Here is an 18617-nt window from a genome sequence, read left to right on the forward strand (position 1 = left end):
GTCTGGGGGAGCAAGGGAACCATTAGCAGACAAGCAAACATGCTCTTCCCTTCTCCCCTACTTTGCATCAGATTGCCCAGCTGTGCAGAAAGTGGCAGGCGCAGGGGTTTGCTCTCTCTAATGTGTCACGTGAAGGAGCAGCGATAATTATCAGCCAGGCAGAGATAAAGCACAGGCAAGGCTGGGAAATGCAAATCTGGAGCCGGCAAATGGTGAAGCCTCTCTCCTTAAAAACGCTCTCTGCTCGCCAACCATAAACGACACAGCCTCTGCTACAGTGATGAGGAAACTTTGGCTCTCCACATGTTGCAGAATTACAGTAACCATCATCCCTGACCTTTGGCTACGTTGTCTGGGGCTGACTGGACTTGGAGTCTGGCAACATCTGGAAGGTTCCCCATCTGTGCTCTAACCCAGGGTTTCCAAAACTTGGGTCTCCAGCTGTTTTTGGACTACAATTCCCATCTTTGCTGACCACTGGTCCTGCTGGCTAGGGGTGATGGGAGTTGTAGTCCAACAACTGCTGGCGCTCCAAGTTTGGGAAAGAATGCTAAATGCTACTAGGTCAGGTTCAAGGTTCTTGTATTAACTTACAAGGTCTTTAACAACTTGGTTCTAGGATACCTCAAGGGCTGCCTAATCCCTTTTATCTCTTCCTCATCACTGCGTTTTTAAAGGGAGTCATTGGCTTGGAGGCACTGCTGTGTCCACTGGGAGCTATGCATTCAGGACTGTGAGCCCCATTTTATGAAACTCCCTTCCAGTTGAGGTCAGACCAGCCCCCTCCCTGTTGAAATTCCAGCACCTACCAAATACTTATTTTTATTCAAGCAGGCATTTTAATTGAAGCTTGAGTCGATAGCTTTAACTGATAATTTACCTTTTCCACATTGTATTTTCTGTACACCAATTAGACACAGTTGTACTTACGGTAAATAGTATATAAATAGAACCAAAACACCTGTGGTCCCTGCAAGGTTGTAAAGGTAAGACAAGGCCTACTAAATTAGTTCAAACGCCAGTCTGGTCTGGATGGGCTGGAGACACATATTTTGTTTTCTCTCCAATGGGCAGACTTGCCAGATCCTCAGTAGTATTTTTGTTTTTTTCAGAGTTGACATTATGTAAGAGATCAGTGGCAGAACTGGCATTATATCATCTAAGTCAGGGATGGGTAGACTACACACTTGCTGCATCTACTGCGGTGTGTTTTGCTTTGTTTTACTAGACCCCCAGAACCTACCAGCTAGAGACAGGTGTATAAAACATACAGTTAAGAGAATTAAAGAACAGCAACGCACCTCTGAGCATATTCAGAGCCTAGGGAATTGTTTTCAAAGGCTAGGTCTGATCTGAACTCACAGTCCTTTCATACAAAAGTCCACTCCTGCTTAGCTTTATTCATTCTAGCCACTCACTTTGTGGAGAACAAATTGTTTTGTTGTGGCTGTTGTTAAACAGTTGGGAGTCATTGCAAATTTACTGCGAATCACCCAGATCCCTGCCTAATTTCTGCCCACTCCTGGATCTAGGTGTCTTAGTGTTCAGCAAGTGCTCTGACTACCACACTCTGCTTTCCCAAAACATTTACGTTCTCTCTCTCTCTGCCTCTCTGCGTGCACACATTTCCCTGACACCATCCACTCAAGAACATGTTCCTCCATCACAACCTAAGTGCATTCATTCCCCCAGGGAAGGTCAACACGACTAAGAATGGCCGCTGTTTATCAATAACCCCATCAGTTGGTGAGGTGGTTACGGACCAAGAGGAGTGTCGCCTCCTCACAAAAGGCTACTTTGGGAACATCAGAGTAGCTTTCAGGGTAAACTGCAATGTGAGCTGTGATGCTGTTTGACGGGGACATAACTGTGGTGTCACTGCAGATTTGTGCCCTCTATTGATATATTGACGGAGGCGTTGAGAGGCAAAACTCAGCAGCATGGCCTGTCCATGATAGCTGCATGCCTGGTGAGTGAGGAGATGGACAATGGTGTGTGTTAAATCACTGCAGGGAGTTTCAAAGCATTACACAGTTTGGGCTCTGTGCTGATGAGTTTATTTTTTTTTTATATAAGATTTTTATTAAGATTTTTACATTACAAAAAATAAAAACAAACATAAAAAGAAAAAAAAATCTTTCCATCACATTATTTTTCATTTACTTGTTTCTTGGACCTCCTCATACCTCTCTTTTTTGTATTCCAATTCACTTTATTAGCTCAGCAATTTGTTTCCCTCTTTATTCTACCCAAGTCCTTATTCTTAAATTGTTACGTTCTTAATATTTTACTTTTATAAACCCATTTTTTTTTCATATTCTTTTAACTCATTACAGCTAGAAATCTCTTAATTTTAATCCAACATTATTCTAAAATTCATTAATTTTACAATATTTCTGTAAATACTCTTTAAATTTCTTCCAATCTTCTTCCACTGACTCTTCCCTCTGGTCTCGGATCCTGCCGGTCATTTCCGCCAATTCCATATAGTCCATCACCTTCATCTGCCATTCTTCCAGAGTGGGTAAATCTTGTGTCTTCCAATGTTTTGCAATAAGTATTCTTGCTGCTGTTGTGGCATACATAAAGAAAGTTCTATCCTTCTTTAACACCGATTGATCAACTATGCCCAGGAGAAAGGCCTCTGGTTTCTTCAAGAAGGTATATTTAAATACTTTTTTCAATTCATTATATATCATCTCCCAGAAGGCCTTAATCCTTGGGCACGTCCACCAAAGGTGAAAAAATGTGCCTTCATTTTCTTTGCATTTCCAACATTTATTATCGGGCAAGTGATAAATTTTTGCAAGCTTGACCGGGGTCATGTACCACCTATAAATCATTTTCATAATATTCTCTCTTAAGGCACTACATGCCGTAAATTTCATACCTGTGGTCCATAACTGTTCCCAGTCAGCAAACATTATGTCATGTCCAACATCTTGTGCCCATTTAATCATTGCAGATTTAACCGTTTCATCCTGCGTATTCCATTTTAACAGCAAGTTATACATTCTTGAAAGTATCTTAGTTTTGGGATCTAGCAATTCTGTTTCTAATTTTGATTTTTCCACCTGGAAGCCAATTTTCTTGTCCAGATTATATGCCTCCATTATCTGATAATAATGGAGCCAATCTCGCACTTTGTTCTTTAGTTTCTCAAAACTCTGCAATTTTAATCTATCTCCATCTTGTTCCAAAATTTCCCAATATTTCGGCCATTTAGCCTCCATATTAAGCTTTTTCTGAGCTTTCGCTTCCATCGGTGACAGCCACCTTGGGGTTTTATTTTCCAATAAGTCTTTGTACCTTATCCAAACATTGAACAGTGCTTTCCTAACAATATGATTTTTAAATGCTTTATGCGCTTTGACCTTATCATACCACAGATATGCATGCCATCCAAATACATTATTGAACCCTTCCAAGTCCAAGATGTCTGTGTTTTCAAGAAGTAGCCATTCTTTCAGCCAGCAGAAAGCTGCTGATTCATAATAAAGTTTAAGGTCCGGCAGGGCAAATCCACCTCTTTCCTTTGCATCCGTTAATATTTTAAATTTTATTCTAGGCTTCTTGCCCTGCCAGACAAATCTTGAGATATCTCTTTGCCACTTCTTGAAACAATCCATCTTGTCCACAATTTGTAATGCCTGAAACAGAAATAGCATTCTCGGCAATACATTTATTTTTATAGCTGCGATACGGCCCAGCAAGGAAAGTTTCAGATTTGACCATATTTCTAGATCTTTTTTCACTTCGCCCCAGCATTTTTCATAGTTATCTTTAAATAAATTCCCATTTTTTGCTGTCATATTGATCCCCAAGTATTTAACTTTCTTAACCACTGTTAAACCTGTCATATTCTGAAACCTCTCCCTCTCGGTTTGTGTTAAATTTTTCTCTAAAACCTTAGTTTTTGACTTGTTCAGTTTGAACCCTGCAACCTGACCAAATTCTTGTATCAACTCTAAAACCCTTTTACCACTAGATTCTGGCTCCTGTAAGGTCAAAACTAGGTCATCTGCGAATGCTCTCAGTTTGTACTGTCTAGCTCCAACCTGTATGCCCTTCACTGACTGGTCCCTTCTAATCATATTTAACAAAACCTCCAGAACCGATATAAAAAGCAATGGGGAAATTGGGCAACCTTGTCGTGTCCCTTTTTCTATTTTAAATTCTTCCGTCACCACATTGTTCACAATTAATTTTGCCTTTTGTTCTGAATATATTGCACTTATACCATTTTCAAAACCCTGGCCTACCCCCATACCCTGTAGATTCTTTTTCATAAAAGTCCAAGAAATGTTGTCAAAGGCTTTCTCCGCATCTACAAATATCAAAACTGCCTTAGTGTTTATATTCTCTTGCAATTTTTCTATAATGTTAATTATATTTCTCACATTATCAGAAAGATGTCTTCCTGGGAGAAAGCCAGCTTGGTCTTTGTGTATCACTTCCACTAGCACCTTTTTTAGTCTTTTTGCTAAAATGTCAGCAAATATTTTATAATCCACATTAAGCAATGATATGGGATGGTAGTTCTTAAGCTGAGTCTTTTCAGTCTCCGTTTTCGGTACAAGTGTAATATATGCTTCTTTCCACGATTCTGGTGCCACTTTCCCCTGCATTATTTCATTACAGACTTCTTTCAAAGGTTGCACTAACCATTCCTTTAAAGATCTGTAATATCTAGAAGTCAGTCCATCCGGTCCTGGAGATTTACCCAATTGCATATTTTGGATGGCACCTTCTATCTCCTGTTCAGTTATTTTATCACTTAACATTAGTTTATTTTCTTGAGAGATTTTTTGTAATCCATTTTTCACCAAAAATTGGTCCAAATCAATTTCTCTCTGTGGCCCTTGTGTATATAGTTGTTTAAAATACCTCTGGAAGCAGTTTCTAATTTCAGCTGGGTTCTGTATATTCCTTCCTTCCACTTCTAAGTTTATAATTGTGTTTTGTTTTTGTCTTTTTTTCATTTGCCAAGCCAGGAGTTTCCCACACTTATTGGCTGACTCAAATGTCTTTTGTCTCATTTGTTTGATTTTCCATTCAATCTCTTGATTCATCATTTTCATGAGTTCCACTTGATATAACTTTATTTCTCTCAATATCTCCTGTGACTTGGGTTTAACTCTCAATTTTTTTTCGCCTTCTTTTATCTTCTCCAAAATTTTTTCCCTCTTCTCATTTTGGATTCTCTTTTTTAAAGCATTCTGTTGTATCAAGAACCCTCTCATCACCGCCTTACTAGCATCCCAGATTACTCTTTTTTCCACGTCAGAATTCATATTTATCTCAAAATAGTCTCTCAAGGTTTTTTGGGCCTTCTTTACAATTTCTTCATCTCTAAATAAGGTGTCATTCATCCTCCATCTGAAGGAGCCAGTTAATATCAATTTCATCTCCATTTTAACAGCATTATGGTCAGAGCAGGTTTTAGGGCAGATTTCCACTTTCTTAATCTTTGGTGCCATACCTCTAGTTACCCATATTTGGTCAATTCTAGTCCATGTCATTTTGGCTTCAGAAAAGAAGGTTCCCTCCTTAGCCAAGGGGTTCCTTATTCTCCAAATGTCCACTAAATCCAAGTTGTCTGTCATCTCAAAAAAGGTCTTCGGTAGTCTACCATCCTTGGTGACTACCTGCTTTTGTGCCTTATCCATATGTGTAGATACCACTCCATTCATGTCTCCCAGCAAAACGAGATTGTAATCCATATAGTCCATCAGGGTCTCGTGCAACCTTTTAAAAAGTTCAGATTTCCCCTCATTTGGAGCATAAACACCTACTATCAAAAATTTCTCTCCCTGTATTTGAATTTCAACTGCCACAATTCTTCCTTGGTCATCTTTAAATATGAATTTCGGTTGCAATCTTTCTTTTACATATATAACAACTCCTCTTTTTTTCACTTTATCCGATGAAATAAACTCCTGACCAAGTCTTTTGTTAACCAACAATTTCCTGTGTGATCTTGTTATATGAGTTTCTTGTAATGTGCTGATGAGTTTATATTCTTTACCTATTTGTCCTGTATTTTATGCTCTTCTAATTTTATGATGCTTGTAATGCTGTTGGTATTTCTAAAGGGGGGGGGAATGATAAAAATAGGGAAAAGCTGAGGGGAGACAAATAATGCATGTGCAATATTTTTATTCTCGTGTCTTTTCTAACAGTATTTTATCAGATCTCCTCACTATTTATATGATGTTGAGTATATAATGATATATACTGCAATCTGTATTATCAAATATCTTTATTTCTTTGATGTTTAGTACACAATTGCATATTATTTGCATTATACTATACTTTAAAAAAAACGTCGACTAATTTGGCAAAAGCACTGCTAGCAAATAAAGAAAATTACACTAATTAATAATAATTTTATGGTGGTTTTATTGCACATTGCCTTGTTAGTGTTTTTATGAGTTGGCATGGTGTGAGAGAAGTAAGTCAATCTAGGGCTGTCTTTATATGTGCCTCCTACTTTGAAGAAAGCCTAGTTGCTGCTGCACAGCTGTTGTTTCAAGTGTTATGATTGGGTGATGTCAAGAAACTGGGCTCAGGTGTTGGGATTTCAAACGTGGGGTCAGCCCAAGACTTTGTGATTCCTGTGGCAAAGGACAAATTGGTATCCTGCCCTGCCCATTCCATGTGCAGAAGCCAAGTAGACTGGACCAAGGATGGGCTAGCATCTTTTGCTGCACCTGAGGGCAGCACACTACCTTAGGACACAGAGTTCTGCCCTCCAATATCTTGCTGTCACTCCCCTCTTGCACTGGCTGCTCAAGGCCAATACCTCACTCTGCCTAATGGTAGGACCAGCCCTGAGTATCCATGGGCAGTATTCAACTAACTTGTCCTAACAGCACCAGGATGTACACTTGTGCAACTTTATTCTGCTTTTCAATAAACTATTATTATTGCTATGTATTGTTTTCAGAGCTGACACCAGCATAGTCAGACATCTTCTGAGTGCTCACTGACAAGACTCCACTGAACAGGTTGCCATGAGGAGGTGGGCTCACTGAGGGAAGAAGCCCTATTGTGCGTGTCTTGCCTAAGGGCTCTCTCTGGAGCTGACATTGACTACCGTATTTTCCCGTGTATAAGACTAGGTTTTTCGCCTAAAAGATAATGTCAAAAATTAGGGGGCGTCTTATACACGGATAGTGGCAAGGGTGGACTGGCGATTGGTCATTGCCGCAAAAATAGGGTGTGTGTGTGTTATACATGGGCACATCTTATAGACAGAAAAATACAGTATTTTCTATTTTTTTAAAATGTGGACCACAAATTTCCTTTCAAGGAGTGGCTGTCATTCAGTGATAGTTCACAGATTTAGTTCTGTGCATTTCCCCATAAGGAAATCACAGATAGCACGGCTGGTGAAAAGGATAAATTGAGGACATGAGGCCCTCCGAATGTTGCTGGACTCACATCATGCCTGACCATCAACCATGCTGGCTGGGGCTGATGGGAGTTGGGGTGCAGCAAAACCTGGACTTGCCAGGTGCATAGCATCCGACTTCCTCATAGCTGGAACTCAAGATCCAACAACAGACTTCAGTGGGTGCATGGTAAGGCTTTGAGTGATTGGTTTTTAAAGGTAATATATAGCAGGGGAGAGAGGGGAACGGTAAAGAGGTACCTGCTTGGAACCAGTCACTGTATTGAATAGCTAGGTGCCCAAATCAGACAAAGCTAAAATCTTGTGAGTCAGCCCCCATTTTAGAAAGCCTGAAATGCCACTCACTCACACGTTTGCAAGGTACAAACCTCAGCTGTCCAGATGAGAGGCTGATAATTGAACAAATCCTTGCTCAGGTGCTTCCCTATCGTAATGTTTCTGTGAATTCAGCCGTCTCAGCTGTCCACATTTCCATTTGACTTGATTGTCTCATGCTGCTGTTTGGCTAAGATTCCCTTCTTGCCTGGCACACAATTGTGTCGCATCTTTTCATCCCTCAGCAAATTCCTCCAGTGCCCACTCCAGTTTTCATTCCCATTATTTTCCTGCACACCCAAGTGAAAATGGAAAGAGAATTTGCTCTGTGACACATCATCAAACCATCTATTTTCATGCTGTTGTTGATTAGTCCTTGTTGTTATTTACAGGAAGGCCATGACAAACCAAGAAGAAAGGCTCTGCATTTCAGCACAGCAGCAGGTAAGTACGTTTTACCTTCATGCCATCCGCTAAAGTGCAGGTTTGTTCTCTCATCACAATCACTGTCTACCCACATCTTCCTTAAACTGCGCACCTTAGCCCGGCTTGATTGTGTACATTGACTGTTCTTGGTTAAAGATTAATAAGGGTAGAGTGGATCAGTTTCCTTTTGGGAAGCAAGTTTTTTTAGTAAAACAAACAGCCTAGGGTACCATGGAGAGGTAGTTTCTTTGACCAATTGGTTATTCTTCCTGCTGCAAAAATAACACAAGGATTTGTTTGGAGTGGCAAGGAATATGCTGTTACGAGAAGGTGAGTTTTTCTTTCCAATATTTAGTTGACGGGGAATTCCCTGCTGAAGTCAGGACTCCGTTATGAACTTGATGCTGGTGGCAGAAGGAAAGATGAGATCCTTGCAGATGTAGGGTTTGTCAGTCAGTCCATGTGTGTTCCAGCTTGCTTGAGATTGCTGCTTCACTGTCGGGGTGTGCTGGTGTGTGTGTGTGTGTGTGTGTGTGTGTGTGTGTGTGTGTGTGTGTTGCTGTTCAAATGAAAGTTGATGCTTTTAATAATTTCAAAACCTGCACTTTCCGACTGGGGACTTCCACAGCTCTCTCATTAATTTATGATGGGACCGCTGGCCTCAGCCACAACTCAAGAGAAACAAAAATGATTGCTTGAGGCAATCTGAGAGGCTGCTAATGCAACAACAGTGTCATATGACAGAAGGAAGGAAAAGAGGCCCTGCTTCAGATGAGCAGAAAGAGGGTGGGAGGAAAGGCAGGAAGTGTCAGAGCTACCCTGGCACAGAAGGACACAAATGCATAAGGAATTAGGCAAAGACATCTAGCCATTAAAGACCTATTTGTCATTCTAAAGCAGGGGTGAGGATCCTTTTTCATACCGAGGGCCACATTCCCTGCCAGGGCCACATGCCGGTGCTAGGCAGGGCCAGAGTCAACAGTGTGTAGAGCAACAAATGCAAAGGTTACCTTTGCCCAGTAGGCAAGTTTCTGCACATTTCTGTCCATCCTTCTTCCAGGCAAGCAAGAGGTGATATCAGGTACCAATTGTAGCCAGGTAAAAACACTTTTGGCCACCAGTCCTGAGGTTCCCGTTTGAGAGTCTGCCTGTGGTATTTGCTAAACTAGAGGTATTTGTACTATTAATTCTATGAAAATTGGAATTGTATGTAGGTTTAATAACAAGAGCTGGTGAGCTCTGCTTGCAGGAGGAGGAATGAAGAGGGCTCAGGTCAGGTCGAGGCCAAGCTGGAGTCAGAGCATGGGACTCAGTCCTTCAAGGCTTTGGGTATGAATTCACTAGAAGATGCTCAAAGGACAAGAACTATGCAGAGGAAGGGAGAAAGGGGACAGTATCTAGGGGTTGCCTCCAGGGATTCAAGCAGATACTGGTAATTTCAGTTTGCACAAAGTGGGTTAAAGCCTTCTGTTGCTGTAGTGCATCAAATCCACTTTTTAAAAGAGCTTCTTGCAGTTAGGGAAGTGGATGGGAAACGCTCTGGAAAGTGTGGTATGAACAAATGATTAATGCAAAGACATACAGACACACCACAAGCAAAACAGGATGGGGGCTCATTGTTATATAACCTCCCCACAGAGAAATCAGAATGAATGCTCAGTAAAAACAGGGCATAGTTTAACCACTGCATAAGCTTTGTGCAATGAAACTGGGATGAATCGTCAATAAATTGGTTGTCTAGAGGAGCCCCAAGAGAAAGGTTAAGTGCTCTTTGCCCAGGTTGTTGTGAGAGATGGTGTTTAATGTTGGAGATGATGGGAGGAATTCAGCTTGGTGCTAAGTGGGGTGTGTATGCAGGGAACAAGGTCCGTTCATGCAATGGAACTTTCCCTCTTCTCCTCCCCCTGTGCATCCTAGTGCACCCCCATGCCTGTTCCAGAGGTTCCCCCAAAAGCTTAGTAAAATTTGTTTGTATTTGTTTCTTCAGTGACACGTTGGTTGCTACTGACGTTTTGTGCATGGTTTAACGGTTAACATGTTTTAGCCTCTAGAGATATAGTTAATTATTGTTGTAATATTATATTTATTCCTGCCCTGCGACCATTCAGCTATAAACACTATTAACTGCCCCCCCATGATATCTTTTATTGGAGGGATGAGTGTTTAAAATACTGTGCCATTGTGCTTTCCTCATCAGGCCTTGGCAGTCAGAGTCAAAATATAAGGATGTTATGTGTTCAAGTTGCAGATAACTTCTGCGTCCTGTGTCCCCCTTAGGGATAGGTTTTTCTCTCCTAGAATCTGGGGACTTCCAAAGAAGCTGAATGAGTGAAGATTCAGGACAAGAGAATGGAAAGCACTCAAGAGTCAAATTGTAGAATTAGCTCCCACAAGAGGTAGCAATGGCTATCACTTGAACGGCTTTACAGGAGGTTTAGACAAAATCATGAAGGCTAAGGCTGTAAATCACTACTAGTCATGATGGCTATATTCTGCCTGAACTGTTGGAGGCAGCAGGCCTCTGAATGTCAGTTGTTGGGAATCACTGGACTAGATGGGCATTGAACCTGATCCAGCAGAGCTTTCTTTATGTTCTTAGAACAAAGGAGCAGAATGGCTTAACTGTGATAATTACAAATAGCTTAGCTTCACTCTGAATTGTGTTGGTAAAGCCTCCTAGAGCGAAGCCTCTCTTGAGTTTTGGACTGGGGTTTGGGGAGAATTCAGCAAAAGGAGATAGCGTTTTTGGAGGAAGTGTCGCCTTGCGAGAGAGCTTGCTTCTCACACAGAAAACAGCCAATGTTTTTAATGGGAGCAACTTGCAGTATGACACTTTTCTATGTCACTGTGTGCGCAAGCCCCTCAAAGTGAGATGCAGTAGAAAAAAATTCAGTCTCCTTATTGACAGTGTCATTCTTTCAGTCTCCAGAGATGGATGATCCCAGGCATTTCACATATCTTTTGAATTGCACAAGCTGGTATTTGAAGCCGCACAACTGCTCAGAGGCAATAAAATTTGTTCAACTAAGGCAAACTTAGATAAAGCCATTGGAGAGTCAGTAATTCTGAATTCCTCAATGTCGGGTTCCTCAATTCAGATCACTAGGGTTTCCTGAAGACAACAAGCAGGAGCTGTGTGTATCTAAGGATTTGTCAGCAAGCAACAGTTCAGTTCTTGTTGTTACAAGTAAAATGTGGCAAGATATTAAGCACTGCTCCGTATGCTACAGGTAGCTGCTCCTGTTGGCAAGCAGTGAGATTCCCTGGCTACCAAGGATATATAATTCAGGGAAACAGAAATGATGTTAAAATCTCCTTATGAGCATTTATAATTCATACCAAGTTCTTTTTTCACAGAGTGGGGATTCAGGCTGCCAACTTGCTTGCGTTGTCGGGTGATTTTGAGCTGCTGGTGGTGGTTTGCGTTTTGAGGAACCTGCAGTTTTTGAAGGGGTCATTTGTTGTCTTCCAGCCGAAGCCAAAAGGTGCTATGGCAATCCTTCCATTGGTGCAAGCATTTCAGCTTGCTTGGTGGAATTACCCTCCCCTTCTCCCCTTGTGCTTTGTTGTGGGTTCTCCTGACCCTCCACCCCAGAGCAAATCTGCTGGGACCACAGGGAAAGAAGAAGAGTTTGGATTTGATATCCCACTTTATCACTACCCGAAGGAGTCTCAAAGCGGCTAACATTCTCCTTTCCCTTTCTCCCCCACAACAAACACTCTGTGAGGTGAGTGGGGCTGAGAGACTTCAGAGAAGTGTGACTGGCCCAAGGTCACCCAGCAGCTGCATGTGGAGGAGCAGGGACGCGAACCCGGTTCACCAGATTACGAGTCTACTGCTCTTAACCACTACACCCCACTGGCTATTTCCTTTTGCTGCATTCTCCCCAAACCCCAGTCCAAAACTCAAGAGAGGCTTCTCTCTAGGAGGCTGAAGTGGGAGAGCCCCATTGTGGGCTTCCACAAGTGGATCTCATTAGTTGAATCCAGCTCAATGGCTTTCTTCAAGGGAAGAGTCTGCCGTAGGTTGGATGGCATGGGATGCTCCTGCTTTAGCTGTTGGGTGGTTGTTCTCTGCCCCCAAAAGTAGTGGGTCTCAAGGGGTTCTGAGATACAGAGTCCCGCTCTTGCAACCATCGTTGGTTGCTAAGTCCTCAGCATTTCCATTGTGAAAAAAGGAAAGGGCCGTAGCATAGTGATAGAGCACATGCTTTGCACCCAAAATGTCCCAGAGTCAATTCCCAGCATCTCCAGGTAGGAATGAGATGGACTCCTGGCTGGAAACCTGGAGAACTGCTGCCAGGCAGCGGCGACAATACTGATCTAGATGAACCGATGGTCTGTCTCAGTAGAAGGCAGCTTCTTATGCTCCAAGGGGGGGAAAAGCTTGCCCATGAGAATCAACATTTCCTTGTTTTGTTCCCTTTATATTCCACCTTCATTTCCACGGAGCTCTGGGTTGTGTACAAGGTTCTCCCTTGCGCACAACAACCCTGTGAGGTGTGTTTTCCTTCTTGGTAGCGGCACCCACCCTGTGGAACACCCTCCCATCAGGTACCAAGGAGATGTATAATTATATCACCTTTAGAAGACAAATGAAGGCAGCCTCGTATAGGGAAGTTTTTAATGTTTGATGTTTTATTATGTTTCTGCATATGCTGGAAGCTGCCCAGAGTGACTAGGGCAACCCAGTCAGATGGGTGGGGTATTATTATTATTATTTTTTCAGAGACATTGTTACTTAAAGCTTCATTCGGATGTGAGGGCGATCTGGCTGTGACATCTGTCACCCCATTGATCACCAGGGTTGATTCAGCTTATCTGGCTGGCTAGGCGGGTGTCCCCTTCCTCCCTCACCACTCCATGTGTGTCCCTCCTGAAGCTGCGAGCTCGGTGGAAGAGGACTGTGACGTTAACATATGAGAGAGTGCTGGAGGTGAAATAGTTAAACAGGTTGCCCAGTTAGGATCCAGGAGGGTGGAGTCAGTGGGACTATAAAACCAGCTCTGGGAGGGGCAAAGGGCGGAGGTCGTTGGGGAGTTTGTTGGGAGTTGGGTGGTTGGTTGGAGTGGGAGTGAATTGGGATAGTTTGTGGGTAGGTTGAGTTAGTGTAATGAAATAGGCTGAGTCAGGAACAGTTAGGGGCTAGGCAGACAAGTAAATATTGGAGAGGTGGTTTAGTGAGTGAGAGCAGGTAGTGAAAGTTATAGGACTGGATAGGCACCCCATGAATGTAATTGACTGATACTGTTTATGAAACCGCAGACTTGTTAAACTACAGTAAATAAACAAAAGTTTATGTTTCAATTGAACCCTGAATGGACTCAGTATTGTCCCAGGTAGGGCCTGGGTGGTGGCAGCGAGAAATAAAGTGGTGGCACAGGGATCAATAGACAGTGAAACGTCCGGAGACCCTGTGTGATCGCCCCAAGGACGACCATCCTGGATAGAAGGAGTGTACCGTTCTTCAGTCAAGGGTATACGATAGCTGCGCTCTCCTGCTAGAACCTCCTCAAGCTTCATTCGAACCATACCTTGTGCCTTTTTGTACCACAGGATTCTCCGTAGTCCATATTTTCTTCTGCCTCCTTGGTTGAAGGATATAGAGCAGTAACACACACGCACACGCACACACACACACACACAGACACGCCTTTTTTAGGGCCTGTGCTCAGAAGTAGCTGTGACTGGCATGAGCGGATGTGCAGTTAAGCTTACATATCTAAGATGCTTAGATGTTCCGTGCTTCAAAGTGCCTTTACGCAAATGATGCACTTCAGGCGAGCGTGTCCTTAGGATCCAATCCCTCTATCCCGTGTGTCTGCTGCTGCCCCCGCAGCCCCAGAGGGAGAGATGCCAGTCAAACCATGCGTGGGTGTATGAGACCAAGGCAGTGAGCACCGCTGGTTTGTGTTTTTTGTCCATAACAATGAGCAGCAGCACAATCCATTTCTTCCTGGAGCCAGGGATAGAAAACAGAAAGAGGAGGCAGAGGGGCTGGCAGGTGTGTCCCTTATTACTCCGAAGGCCAATTCTCTCCCCTACCTCTGACAGTGCCTGCGGAGAATGTGGCTTTTCACAAATGCCTCCGACAGCCCAATATTCCAAGGTGTCACAACCCGAAGAATTCAATAAACCACCTTTGCGATGGTGGCTGGCATTGTTTGGTGCTCAGGTGCATGTGGAGGGGGGTGGCAATGGAAAAGCGAGCTGCTGGAGGAGCTTTCTTTATCTTAGCGGCTATTATGAGAGGGCTAAATTAAACAAGCCAGCCGCTGAAAAGAAGGAAGCACTAAAGCCTCCCAGGAAGACTCTCTTGTTAATCAAAACAGAAAAGGCTCCTCTCTCTTTTTTCATTTAAGGATCTGAAAGACTCCTTCCTGGATGTGCGTCGAGAGCTAGGAAGAATTTGGGAGGAGGGGAATGTGAATATTGAGTCTAAAACTGCTGGTTTTGCTGTATTTGGGGTTTTAGAGGAGGGTTAACCCCTTTCACAGGACGCAGGTGGCACTGTGGTCTAAACCACAGAGCCTAGGGCTTGCCGATCAGAAGGTTGGCGGTTCGAATCCCTGCCATGGGGTGAGCTCCCGTTGCTCAGTCCCAGCTCCTGCCAACCTAGCAGTTCAAAAGCACGTCAAAGTGCAAGTAGATAAATAGGTACCGCTCCCGCGGGAAGGTAAACGGCGTTTCCGTGCGCTGCTCTGGTTCGCCAGAAGCGGCTTAGTCATGCTGGCCACATGACCTGGAAGCTCCCTCAGCCAATAAAGCGAGATGAGCACCACAACCCCAGAGTCGTCTGCGACTGGACCTAATGGTCAGGGGTCCCTTTACCTTTACCTTTACTATCTCCTAACCTCTCCAACTTCAATTCCAACCCTCTCAGCTCCCACAACTCCTGACTGTCTCTCCTCAATTTCTCTCCTTTTAAACTCTCCCTCCTGGAACCACAGCCAATCAGAGGCTGCCATTCATTAACCATCTGCTGGCAGGGAAGAAAGAAAGAAACACTTACTGTCCCAATCTGTCCAGCAAAACCAACTTTTTTGTCACACCAGCAGGAGTTTTGAATCCATAGTGATTTTCTTGTTTGAACTCATTTATAGTTTCATTGTACCGAGTCTCCTGTACACCACACATAGAGGGGACTGTGGTTAAGTGGTATACAAATTGTCAACATAGGTTAATAAGTAAGCAGTCACTTCGCTGAAGATCCATAAAAAAGGTCTCTCTGATCTCAAGAAATGGTTGTGTTCCCATCTGCTTCCAGTTGGGAAGTGTACTTTCTCCACAGAATCTCAGGTACACATGATCATGAGATGATGGAAATCCTGTGACTTTGTAAGAAAAGAAGAAGGTTGTTTCCTTTGTTGAAAACTAAATGGAACATCCAATCCTTTCCCATTTGTACAGTAAGCCTGCTGAGCCATTGGCTAGTCTCTTAGCAGGCAGACTATATCCATTAAGTATGTAACTTTGATAATACAAACAGTCTTGCTCTCCTGCACTGAAGAAACTAATGTACACCAATAAGTGCAGGCCACCCAGCAGCTGACTTCTGACAAATTATACCTCCACTAAATGACAGCTAATTTAGCTTGAATTACAGAGACTAATCAGATCAATAGGTTGAAGTGAAATACATAAGAGCAAAATCAATGGCTCCTAAAAGATGTATTGAGTAATGAATAAGTGTGGCAAAGGCCAGCATTGTTCATTCATTGTTAAGTGAGAAGGGTAAGGAATGTTTGGCTCCTGATAAATTGCCGGCAGGGCCTGTGCAGAAGCAGAAGAGTGTTGCTGATCCGGGGAACTTACTCTGCTGTGTTGCATCACAGAAAAGTAAAACCCTGGAATCATTGGGACAGACTTAAGGCCGCTGGAATGAAGGACTTAGGCCAGGCATAGGAAAACTCCGGCCTTCCAGATGTTTGGGACTACAATTCCCATCATCCCTAGCTAACAGGACCAGTGGCCAGGGATGATGGGAACTGTAGTCCCAAACATCTGGAGGACCAGAGTTTGCCTATGCCTGACTTAGGCACTTGAAGCATGTCATGTCCAGATAGGAGAACCTGAGGCAATAGGAAGTTGGAGGGGAGCAAAAACCTGGTGGTGCATCCATTTGTGGCAGGGAAGGTTGGCCTGGATGGCAGGACCTTGGACAGCTCCAGCCTGATAAACTTGCTCTGGAGCCCACCATATTCTCAGCCTAGCTACTTATCCCAGGGTCCATTTCTTTGGGGTGGAAGGAGTAGTTTAAAGAGGCAGTCCTTCTATCTAGAGCAGCGGTTCTCAATCTGTGGGTCCCCAGATGTTGTTGGACTACAACTCCCATCATCTCTGAGCTCTGGCCTTGCTAGCTAGGGGTCATGGTAGTTGTAGTTCAACAACATCTGGGGACCCACAGGTTGAGAAAGGCTGATCTAGAGCATAGTAAGATAGCCTCTAAATAACTGCTACTCAGTTATTTTAAGCTAGGTGTGTTATCAGCTTCACTAGGTGAAGGCAGAGACTGGGGGAGTCCCTGGGGATAAGGAGACCACCCTTGTAGCTTGCAGCTCATGGGCTCCATTGCAGGGTGCTGTGATGGGGAGGATGCATGTTTGACAAGGTCAGTAATCAGAGATGAGGAAAGGTGTAGCCCACCAACAGCTGGAGGGGTTGCATGTTCCCCACCCCTATGTTAAAGGCACAGAGGCCAATTCCTCCTTTCGTCTCCTGACCTTCAATGGACCCAGAGCATAACACAGATCCCACTCACCACATTCAGTTATCCCTGCTTGAATAACTATGCAGAAGAGGGCTATTCAAATGCAGCTTCTCATGCAGAAACATCTGCTGATTCCCCCCAAAAAACTATTTGCTTATTAAAAAATAATTTAGTTTTACTTATTTCAATTTGTTTTTAAACAATACAATTATAATTATATTAAACAATTATATCATGTAAAGAACTAAGAGCCCAACTCTCCTTTGCATCTGCTTACTCTAGGTCAGTTCCACCTCAGGTGTACTTTACCTGTCTTGAAGCCACCACAGATTCAGGTTTGGTGGCAGGTCATCCCATGTAATGCACTGTTAACATAAGGACTGTCAGTATTTTCCTCGAATTCTCACAACTAATGCAATACATTTAACAGACCTCACCCAACCCTTAGCTTCAGTGGTGGCTGGTGGCTGGTCGGCAGAAGGCAGAGGGAGCAACAGTACGTTGAGTGAAAGCCAATGAGAACTAGAGCCAATTAATTGTAGCTTGTCCCCATCCTCCTGCCTGCTGACCTCAACTTCCTCTGAGCCTCCTCCTCCTGAGGCACCTCCCTCCTGCTAATAATAATTACCTCTTTCCTCTCAACCTCCATGTCCTTTTGTGACATCACAGGCAGTTCGCAGCCAATGGCAACAGCTGGGGATGCATCAACACAGCTCCCCCAGGCCTCGCAGTTGTGGGGGCACCTCAGCAGTGATTCATTTATTATTAAAAATATATACAGTGGTGCCTCGCAAGACGAAATTAATCCGTTCCGCGAGTCTCTTTGTCTTGCGGTTTTTTCGTCTTGCGAAGCACAGCTATTAGCGGCTTAGCGGCTATTAGCGGCTTAGCGGCTTTAAGAAAAAGGAAACAAACTCGCAAGAACTCGCAAGACGTTTCGTCTTGCGAAGCAAGCCCATAGGGAAATTCGTCTTGCAGAACGACTCAAAAAACGGAAAACTCTTTCATCTTGCGAGTTTTTCGTCTTGCGAGGCATTCGTCTTGCGAGGTACCACTGTATATTTATAGCCCACCTTTCCAGTGTACAGACACTAGGGAGGGGCACACCACAAAACTCTGTTATCTGATGGGCTTCCAAAGGTGAAGGTCAACCAGCTTACATCCACAAACACCAGCCTTATGGCATCAACTGGTTTTCAAATGCGAGTTCTGCTGGCTTCCACCCACCTTCTGCCAGTTTCCACTAGGTCCATCACTTCTGGCCATGGATATCGGCTGCCTTCAGTGAGTTGGTTAGTAGTTCACAGCATCCCACTGTCGTGTGATCACTTTCACCCCTCTGCCGGTTCGCCTCCTCTAGCTAGAAGATGACTGGGCAATGCTGAATAGCACAGCCGTTGCCCACTGTGTTCTGCAGAGCAAGAGGAAAAGGATCACCTTTTATATACACTCAGCTGCCATGGGCTGCTTTTGTGATGTCACAGATAGCCTGTAGCCAATGGCAACAAGCTGGGGATGCAGCATTCTAATCTCCCCAGGCCTCACAAATCCAGCTCTGATCTCCCTTCAGCAACTGTATTAGCAGTTTTGAGATGCAATATGTGTATGATGATGATGATGATGATTCTTCTTCTTCATCATAATTTTATTAGTATTTTCCACACAACAACACAAAAAATATCAAAAAATACACAATACAATACACAAAACACAAAACACAAAACCCAACATTCAAAAAACCAAAAAAAC

At 43.5% G+C, this 18617-nt stretch overlaps 1 long non-coding RNA gene across 2 annotated transcripts in view; it reads right to left on the reverse strand.

Moving 5' to 3' along the window:
- Positions 1-18324, reverse strand: part of LOC310755461 — a 38437-nt gene extending 20113 nt beyond the window's left edge. The window contains exons 1-3 of one of the 2 annotated variants that reach the window (XR_014544361.1): positions 18096-18324; positions 17146-17233; positions 13877-15492 (exon numbers count right to left, since the gene is read on the reverse strand). This is a non-coding gene — a long non-coding RNA (uncharacterized lncRNA). The remainder of the gene's footprint in view (positions 1-13876; positions 15493-17145; positions 17234-18095) is intronic. The other variant, XR_014544360.1, reaches the window with a different exon arrangement.
- Positions 18325-18617: the final 293 nt, after the last annotated feature.

Source organism: Podarcis filfolensis (assembly GCF_964270895.1).
Source record: "Podarcis filfolensis genome assembly, chromosome: 2".
Lineage (NCBI taxonomy): Eukaryota > Metazoa > Chordata > Lepidosauria > Squamata > Lacertidae > Podarcis > Podarcis filfolensis.